Source organism: Branchiostoma belcheri, unplaced genomic scaffold, assembly GCF_001625305.1.
Source record: "Branchiostoma belcheri isolate BF01 breed outbred unplaced genomic scaffold, Haploidv18h27 scaffold170, whole genome shotgun sequence".
Lineage (NCBI taxonomy): Eukaryota > Metazoa > Chordata > Leptocardii > Amphioxiformes > Branchiostomatidae > Branchiostoma > Branchiostoma belcheri.
In genome coordinates, this window is record NW_017803158.1 from 524,259 (window position 1) to 534,483 (window position 10,225).

At 43.9% G+C, this 10,225-nt stretch overlaps 1 pseudogene; it reads right to left on the minus strand.

Annotated features, from left to right (window-relative positions):
• Nucleotides 1–7,967: 7,967 nt before the first annotated feature.
• Nucleotides 7,968–10,225, minus strand: part of LOC109466877 — an 8,487-nt pseudogene continuing 6,229 nt past the window's right edge.

Below are 10,225 nucleotides of genomic sequence, written 5' to 3' on the forward strand. Positions count from 1 at the left end.
AGAAGAATACGGCTGCGTGTCTCTTCGCACTTCTTACATACATGCCGTTTACCTGTAGCCAAACCTTTTATTTAAGAAACGATTTGTCACTCACCTATCCGCAGATCTGAAAGCATCAATGACAAGCTTCCTTCCTCCTTTCAATAAGCTCCGGCAACTAACATGTTTGGCACTGCCGGCCACAGCCGGCGGCAGCGGCGTCTGAACGTACACTGCATTTATTTACCAGACGAATGACTTATAGTGTTTATGTTTATGCACGTCGCGATTGACGTAATTACTACCTTCGCCAGAAGCCATGTTTATTTTGTTTGGATACGGTTGAGTGACGTGTAGGTGGCACGACACTTGCAGCCATGGATGGATGTTCATTATTATTATTAGTTATTGTTATGGGGACTAAGGCTACATGTTAGTTCATGAACGGGCCTTATGGCACGTTATTGCAGTGAACCCTTTGCGTTTGTTGGTTTTTGAACTCGAAACGCTGTGGATGGATCAAGATAATATTTAGTGGGTGGGAAAGGAATGTCAAGTTCGAGAATGGGCCTTGTGATCCTGCGTTACCATAGTGGTATTTGTCGGTGAACAAGATAACTCCAGATGCCGTGGATGAATCATGATAGAATTTAGTAGTTTTGTAGGGTTAGGAAAACGGAGGGTCAAATTTGATTGTGGTCCTCTTGGCGGTTATGTACGGTACTACAAGGGCTTCAAAGTTTTTTAGGTTAACTTCTGGAAGTGTGATGGTCTGGATTTTGATTGGTGGATAGGTTTTGGCCCATAGTTGTATACGTAGGTGCATAGGGGTAGGTGAAAGTTCGGGGGCTCCCTAAAGGCACAGGCTTCATACAAAAGGCCCGATGCACAATACAAACAAGTGTCAAGTTGTAACTGTCTCTGTGAGAAGTCAACTGTGGTGGTCAGACACTGTCTGTTCTCATAACACTGTCTGCTGTAGCAGAGAGCTGATTGAACGGGCTGTTGTGCAATTTTCCTTTCAGTTCGGTTTGCTTGCTTCTGGCATGGCTACTACTCGAATGATCTCTTCCTCTGCAGTTGCATCAATGTCCTCTGTGGCTTTCTTACTCCTGGTATCCAGTTCACTTTGTTTCTTGGCTACGGTACTGGCCTTGTCACGCGATATTTTGCCATGTTCCGCCCAGCAGCGTCCAGTTTTTCTTTGATCTCTGCCCGGACGTTGCCAACGGTGTCTGTCAGGTAGCCATATTTGTGATCATGCTGCAGTACCCAGCAATCCCAACAGATGGGGCACTTGCATGTCTCATAGTAGAATTTCAACTTGTCGTCCTCGTGTTTTGGACAGACTGACAGTGACCTTGACGTTTGGCACGATGGTGGGCAGAGGCACACTCATCGCATAAGAACTCTTCACAAGGGACACAGCCTTGGCTAGCCACTTCTTCCTCACAAAGATTACATTGCAATTTGTCATCCTTTTATTTATTTATTTATTAAGATTTACCACATTTGTGGAAGGATTGACATAACAGGTGACTTTCACCTTTTCAAAGATGTCAACCGGGAAGGTCCCCTACTCTTTTCGATAAGTGCGTGGGGTCTGGCTCTCCCAAACACGGGACCTCCATTCAACGTCCTATCCGAGGGTCAGAGAAACAACTCACAGCACATTTTGAAAGATAACACGGAAGAACACACGTAATTCTGGGAGCAATGAAATTGAACACGTTTCGTCGAAAATGATTAGTTGACCAATAGTGTCAAAACAGCAAAAACTTTGGGTAATGTTAGGTTAACTTCGTAGTCTAACCACATAAACACGTAGTACATTACAGTGGCCCTCTCCACAGCAGATAGTAGGGCGGTTATAAAAATACCTCAAGGGGAAGTATTCATTACGTTTTTCGTCCCGTTTGATATTGTTAAATCCCGTTTAATTGTTCTGGAACAAGGCATCATCATTATAACTACTAGTAGCAGTTCGATTCAGGGGACATCGACAATGTAGCATGTAAGGATAGTTTCTGCAGTCTATCGTATTTTATTGTACAAAGCAATGCTATTTTGGCAACATTCAGTTGTAACGTTACAAAACCACCGTTCCTTATGACGTCACAAGGTGGCGTTGTTTTCCTCCATGTTACAATGATGGAGACGTTGCTAGGTAACCCAGTTGTTGACAGCGCCGCCATGTCTAACAACATGCACCGACGGGGCCGAATCGACCGGCAATGACTTCTCCGTAAACCATCAAATAAAACACGAGTCTTCACGACAGATAAAGGCTCACACAAAACAGTGTAAACCCGCAGCAATTAATACAGCAACGACATGCACCACAATGGTAAGATTTCGCTTTCTTTTGCTGCTTTTTCAAAAAGTGATCACTCTCAGGCCCGGTCAAACGTACGTGTTGCTACATTGTTACAGTTAGTCCTGTAACATGACCTACGTGTGTATCAAGACCTACATTTGCCACATATAACTGTAACGCCATTATATATTTTGTAACTAAGAAGTGCCATCTTTGATTGCAGAGGACTGCCAGAAGGAGTGTTTTATGTCTTAGCTCACTGCACAATGCAGCATTTTGGTATTGAGGCTATAAGTTTGTACCAAACTGCACTACATTGCGATACCCCCCTCCCCATGTTTGCTATTCCTCGATACCCTGGATGCCAAAACTAGTATCGGGCCGTTAGCCGTTTTCCTTCGGCAGCCGAGAGCCCTTTGCCCGCCTGCCTAAATTAGCGCTACGGGGGAGTTGAGCCCGAGGGGTTTGTCCGGCCCTTTACGATGTAGGGCCAGCCAAACTCCCCCCGGGCTAGACTCCCCCGTAGCGGTAATTTACATCAGCGGGCGAAGGGCTCTTGCGGCCCGGAAAACGAGTTCTGGATTCCAGGGTAATTCCTCGATGGCTTGATATGCATATGCCGTACAGGAGGGAAGGCATCCGTCACAAACGTGTTCGCCTCCAAACATTTCTAAGCCATCAATTAATGTTTTCCTTTTTTTAACGTTAACGTTTAGGTTACACATACTGAACTTGATATCATCTGAGGGCACCATATTTTTACTTGGCAACGGCGTTGTCGACAGCAAGGTGATGAACTCCCTAAAATCAGCAGACCTTTTTCTGTTTGCAGTAACATTTTTTGACAGATCAAAATCACTTTATTTTAGGTGTTCCACATTTAACTTTGATATGAAATATTGTGTCATCTACATTAGTATACCGTGTTCTAGAGCAAGTGATGAGTTGAGGTCATCTAAGGTCAGTTGCTAAGCAACGGTGCTGTTTGCAAACAACCCCGCCTACCAGCTGGGGCTGGGCCGTGGCCGGAGGCGTCCGCAGAAGAAGACTTTCCTGATAATATAAGAACTATTAAACGGATTTGGACGGCAATTAGAATTGATAATAACATAAAACAATCTTTTGCAGGTCCTGCAGAACCGACAAGAGGTAGGATTGCCCTTCTTTTATGTCTCGCGTTTGCCTGTGTTTACGTAGTGTGGTGGCGGCGCAGCACACGTGGTGAAAATGTTCTAAAGTACTGAAATATTCGCAGCGGTTTGCTGCCATGGCTAGCATCGCGTTACTACAGCTGATTGTATTCTCTCTCTATGGCAATCACTCGTGATCTTTATTTGAAATCGGATCCAGATTCATGTACAGATATACAGATACAGACTTTCCTAGTAGGATGACCGTGTTAGTCCCTACACCTGAATGAGGGTTACAGTTGACACGGTGGCCTTCGCGTGGATTTGTTTAAGGTGGATAACAGCTGATTGTATTATAATTACAGTATTTGTGACATCCAGGCTGTGTTGGTCAAGTACATTGAAGTACGTCAATCTATTTCAGTTTTAGAGGTTTCACTGAGTAGTTAATGTTACTTGTACAGAAGGAATGTAAATTTTGAGATGAAAATAATCCCCACACAGGCTGAGAGGAAGTGACAATGGAATCAGCTGCGAATCAAGAAAGAAATTCACAACACCTTCGGTTGGGGAACGGTATTTAGGTCACCTTGTGGCGCCGAATGGCAGCCGCACAGACCCTTGTGACAGTTCCACAAAAGTGTGTGAAGCAAATATGTTTTGTGTATCATGTGTATTACGTGACTGTTTGTGATTATTGATTGATTCTTATGTGACTGTAAACCGATTGTTCACCCTGCATAAATCCAGCGCTATAAAATCCTGCGATTGCACGGGTAATGTTTGACCAATAAAGCAACCAATACCTCTAAATACCCCACGAATTTTTTTTGTTTCCTTACGGCGTTAGTCCCCCACCCTACTGCTGGGCCCTCAGACAGCGCTCCTGCAGCAGTGACCACGTGGGATCCTTTGTTTACTGGGAAATTAAGAAGAAAAAAAGAAGTTCACATTTTACACGCAACAACACACCCACACTATCCCTCACTGTGCCCACTTCTCTTCTTAGGACAGAACAAGTCAAATAACGTCTGAAAGTTTGGAAATGTAGCTGTGAGATATAACGTGAGGTGTTTCTTTTTAAAATGTCAGGAAGAATAGCATTTGTATATTAATTATACGAAAGCTAGTGGAGTAATAGAGTATCCAAGTACTTAGATACAGATATAGAAGATACAGAAGGATAATAATAGTACTAGTGATGTCATTTATGACCCTTGTGTGTACATAAGCATGAGGCTTGACATAAAGGATGAGTATCGATAGTGCACAATAGTGAATGTGACCAAAGTTGAGATTCTTGGCAAGAAACTAATATTGTCATGAACATTGAACAATACTTCGACTGATACAAATTAAGGTAATAGGACATATCAAATTGAAGAAGATTTGTAAAATTAGTAATGATATGCATACATCATTTCAGATGAACCATAAATTTGACTTGGTCTGTCCTCCTCCGTCTCCAATTTCAACTTGCACTTCACCCTTTCCCCCACACGCACCAATAGAACCCCGCACACACGTTTACCTCCCCGTATTCTCAAGGTTATCCCATTCAAAACATGGGGGGGGGGGTAGCATGGGCTTCTCTAAACAATTCTGGGCATGTAGGATAGCCTTATTACGTAACATAACACACTGAAGGGTACACATGGGGTACAGGGGGGAAGGAGTAGCATAGGAGAGTCTCAGGGAGGTAGCCCCCTGGGGAGACCCCAGAGTCGTAGAAAGCTGCAGGGGTGCGGTGTAGGGTGTTGGACTACTGTCCACTACTGAAACGTTTGGTTTGATAAAACAATTCCAAGATACAGAACAAACGTGCCGGGCTCATCAACAAGGTATTTCCCTCGCTTCAAAGTTGGTTCACGGCTGCGCAAAAGACTTTCCAACCAAAACGATGTTCTTACATTCCCAGACCAAATATTTATGTTTACCGAAGGAAAACATATTGTTTTTGCTCCATGTCTTCTTCCTCTTCTTCTTCTGTTCCAAACACTAACCTTTGACCTGGCCAATGGCCTCTTTTGTTGACGTCTGTCACCATAGTAACTGGTGTTGGGTTACATAATATTGCAATTTCATAGTAGGCATTTAGGCTCCTGTCACCATATACATGTACATATTTAAAGATATGAATTATGTGATGTGTTTTGATGTGACGTGATTACAGGCTTCAGACATAGATGTGTATGGCCAATTGTGTACAAACCACGTAAGTTATATAAGCTGTTTATAGATGTACTGTGGATGTGCAGGCATGTATTTCTTCTTCTCTTTTATTTTCATGGCCTTTCTTCTTCTTTTTTTCTCGTTTTTGCGATTTTTCATTTTTATTGTTTTTCCTTTTATCATTTTTTGCTGCCTTTTCCCTTTTGTTTTTGTTTTTTTAATTTTTTTTACGATTTTCCCTTTTTTGCTTTTCTCTTTTGTTGTTACCTCCATGAAAAATGGAGGTATTGTTTTTGGCGTGTCTGTGTGTGTGTGTGTGTGTGTGTTTGTGTGTGTGTGTGTTTGTGTTTCCGCACATTTGTAGTCAGCATAACTTCATAACGCTTTTACGGTGCACACCCCAGTTCTTCCGCGACCGGGGTCCGTGATAGTCCGTTGTAAAAAAGTGACGAAAGGGTTTTGAGGGTCCAAGTTTGAGGTGACATTTCTTATAAACTGCCACGAAGTATCATTAAACATTAACATGGCTGAAGAGTGTAAGAAATGGTGATTTTGGGGTGAAAATTTCTTTTGGCTCCGAACCTTACTTCCGGGTATCCTTGCGCGCCAAGTGTAATCCGCCCGTTTGACCTAGTTTTCGCTCTGTGGCTTCGTAGGGGTGGATTTGCAACCCCTCGCGCCGTGGACTGTTTAGAAAATTACAGTACTAGAATTTTCTTTATAATTTACTCGGGTATAGTCAAGGCTTGGGTCTTTCTGCCAGCATCAGTCATTTCTGCCGGAAAATTTTTTTTTGTGGGATTATCCTACGCGAAAATTCGCAATTTTGGGCATTAATTTTGGAGTGAAAATAATGTTTTTTCCGTTGATTTTACCAAACTTAAAAAGGTTGAAGAAACCAAACTCAGCTTGTCTTGTAGCTGAAGAGATACCCTTTCGTCCCATATACAGTTATTCTCCTTCCGAATTATTCCACGCCAGAGACGGTCGCTAGATTTGAGGGTGTGCAGCTTCGAAAAGAGGCCCCAAATAAACTGGGGTGTGCCCCCTTAATGGATTATGATGATATTTGGTATGTTGGTAGATCTTAGAAAGACAAAGGTCAAGGTCAAATATTGGCCTCCTGGTGGATGACCTTGGTACTGCAGCAGAACTTCCGGTTTTTGTATCTTTTGACCTGAACATGCTATGGTCTTGGATTTTTGGTGACGGATAACATTTCTTGTCAGTAATAAGTGGTGTAAGTTTTGTCCCCCTAGCAGCTTGTTCTAAAACTGCAGGTTAGTTCGTGATTTGGACCGTGCTTCCCCACTCCCCACATTTATATTCTCTATTGAAACTTCTCAGCTATTGTCTGAATGATGCAAATTCTCTGTGGAGCCAATTATGAAATAGAAATAAAAGGGACGTGGAAAGTGTCTATCAGTCTACGTGCTTTATACGCTTGTTTTCATTCAAAGTATTTTACAAGTATTCTACAACAATTTGAAGAGTTGATATGAGAGATTTCTTTTGAAATAATAATAAAGAAACCAGTATCCTAAATGTGGGTAGTGTTCAGGCATGTTAACTGTGTGGAAAGTGATCAGCACCAAAGGCAAGCATGCTATCTTGTGTGGAAAGTGTTCAGCACCTGGGACAGGCATATTATCCTGTATGGAAAGTGTTTAGTACCAAGGACAGGCATATTAGCCTGTGTGGAAAGTGTTCAGCACCAAGGACAGGTATGTTTACATGTGTAAAAAGTGTTTAGAACCAAGGACAGGTGTGTAATCCTGTATGGAAAGTGTTCAGCACTAAGGACAGGTATATTAGCCTGTATGGAAAGTGTTCAGCACCAAGGGCAGGCATATTAGCCTGTATGGATAGTGTTTAGCACTAAGGACAGTCATGTCAACCTGCGTGGCAAGTGTTCGGCACTAAGGACAGGCATGTTCATCTGTGCGAAAAGTGTTCAGCAGTCTTTACATAAAGAAAGAAGGAGAAAATGCTGGACTCCGTTTCTCGCACTTCTGAGTAACCAACCTCTTAGGACTTTCCTTGTTAGCCTTATGCGCAATATGTTACAGCTTTTGTGAAGACATATAAAGTGTTTACATAAGGCTTACCCCACTACATGTTGTATATCTTCATCATTATTACATTATTATTCCCTCTTGAAATCTCATGAAATGTACAGAGCTTTTTTTTGTCCCTGCTTTGTGCGAAGATAACTGCTTTCTCACAACGACTTTGAATTTCTTATATCCGTGCGGCATTTGGTCTAAAGCATATCATTCATGCTCACTGGTTTCCAAGGGATATGTGCCAGGGACACGCTGGACTGTACCATTGGTGTCTTGGGTATCATTCTCCTGCTTCACCCTAATTTGGCACATTACGAGGGTGACGTGCCTAGAGCAAAAGCGGCCTCTAGCAGTTGAATGAAGTACCACAACGATATGTTGACTCCAAGCTGCTCCTATTACTATATTTTTTTTTGCCTTTTGGGGGCGCTTTTGATCCTAGACCTGCAGTGATTTGTGACGTTATGAATCACTTCTGACTGGTCAATTTCGGTCGCAAGGGAATCAAGAAATCGTATGTTAGTCTCTGGGTGGATAGTGTCCAGTACTAGGGACCAACAACCTGATTTCTACCTTTAACTGCCTGTTTGATATGACTATTCCTGATGTTAGTTCATTTTCAACTCGACGCCATGCTGCGTCCACTCCCTGCTGTGTACCGCCTGTGTTACTAGAGCTGTCATACAGCGGAGTTCCCCCGCGAAGTGTCACCTGCCCCGCAAGCGTGTTGACAGCGTCTCGTATCTGTTTCGCCGCCTTGGGAAGGGACCTGCACGAGACAGGCCACATGAAGACATGTTCCAGTCGCGTCATATTGACAAACGCCTTTGCCAGCGCAGAGACACTGAGCTCCAGCTCGTTTTTCTGTAAGAAGAGTTCCTGTAGCTGCTGCAGGTGGACCAGGCTACTGGCCACGGCCCGCCCTCCCACGTTTGTTATTGAGGTCATTTCAAGGTTTAAAAGTTGGAGTGTTTTCAAGTGAGGAAAGGTCTCTGCAATTGCTTCTACCCCTTCATCTCCTATCTTGTTACTCTTCATATTCAAGTCTGTCAGCGTATGCAGCAGGTGTAGCTGTCCAGCCAAAATTGTTGCTGCGTCCGGAGAAATTTTGCAGTCGACGAGATAGAACTCTGTCAATCCTTCCAGGTATGGGAAAAGGTTTACCAGGGCCTCAACGTCAGCGCTAGCCTTGTGTTGCCATTATTCGGAAGTCCTTCCGTCTTGTTCCGTAGTGCCTCCAGCGCGTTCAACATGGAGAAAAGACCTCGCTGTATGCTGATAGACCGTGTGACTCCATATAGTCACTTGTAATGCCGTATTCTATGCCATAGCCTACAGCTGTGTAAAGGGTGTGTGGGAGATCATTGGAAATTTTCCAGTACCAACACACAAAGGGCCAGAAGAACCTGTCTTCCAGCAGGGCCATCACAACCTCATTGTCCGGGTAACGTTCTTCCAAACCCGTGGCATCGTCCTTGTTCTGCTGGAAGTACGCTCTGACGTAGAGGGTCCACTCTCCCCACCAATCTGCAAGAAAAAACAAACAAGGTTCAGCTGTAGGTACATCGATTTCAAAAAAGCTTTTGATTCGATTGACAGGGTGATGATGTTTGCTGTACTTCGCCATTACGGCATTCCTGAAGCTGTTGTAGATGCCATCAGTGTCCTGTACAAGAACTCAAAAAGTGTGGTTTTGGTTGAAGGGCAAGTGTCAGAACATTTCTGTGTGTCTACCGGAGTGCTTCAGGGTGATGTTTTTGGCACCTTTTCTTTTCATCATCCTCATCGACTACCTTCTGAGGAGAGCCACTGCAGACAGTGACTCGGGGATTGTGACCCACCCCAGAGCATCCAGAAGGCACCCAGCAAAGCAGATCAACGACTTGGACTTCGCTGATGACATCGCTCTCTTAGAGTCCACATGCGGAAGAGCACAAGAACAACTGACAAAAACTTCTTCAGCTGCCGCTGAACTGGACCTTGTGATCAGCGTACTGAAAACTGAGTACATGTGCTACAACACTGGCCCGGGTCAGTCACTGCAGGTTTATGGAGAACCTATCAAACAGGTGCAAGATTTTAGATACCTTGGCTCCATGATGGCCTCTAGCAGTAACGACCTTAAGAAACGCAGAGCTTTGGCATGGGTTGCTTTCTGGAAACTAGAGCATCTCTGGAGGAGTGAGTGCATCCCAACTGCCACTAAAGTAAAGCTCTTTAAAGCCTCATGTGTATCAGTGTTGTCCTATGGTTGTGAGTCTTGGGTAATCACGAAGGACATGGAGAACAAAATCAACTCCTTTGCTACTTCGTGTTACCGTATTATGCTGAACATCAAAAGGCGTGACCGGGTAACAAACGACAGCATTTACAACTTGACCCAAACTAGTCCGCTGATTCAGCATGTGCGTCGGAGACAGCTGAACTTTCTGGGACACATCCTGCGCATGTCTGAGGATGAACCTGTTAGACTGTACGCCCTCTACGTGCCCTCTCATGGCAGACGCAGGCGAGGCCGACAGCCTACCTCCTACTTCAAGTATGTCCAGCGACTACTGGGA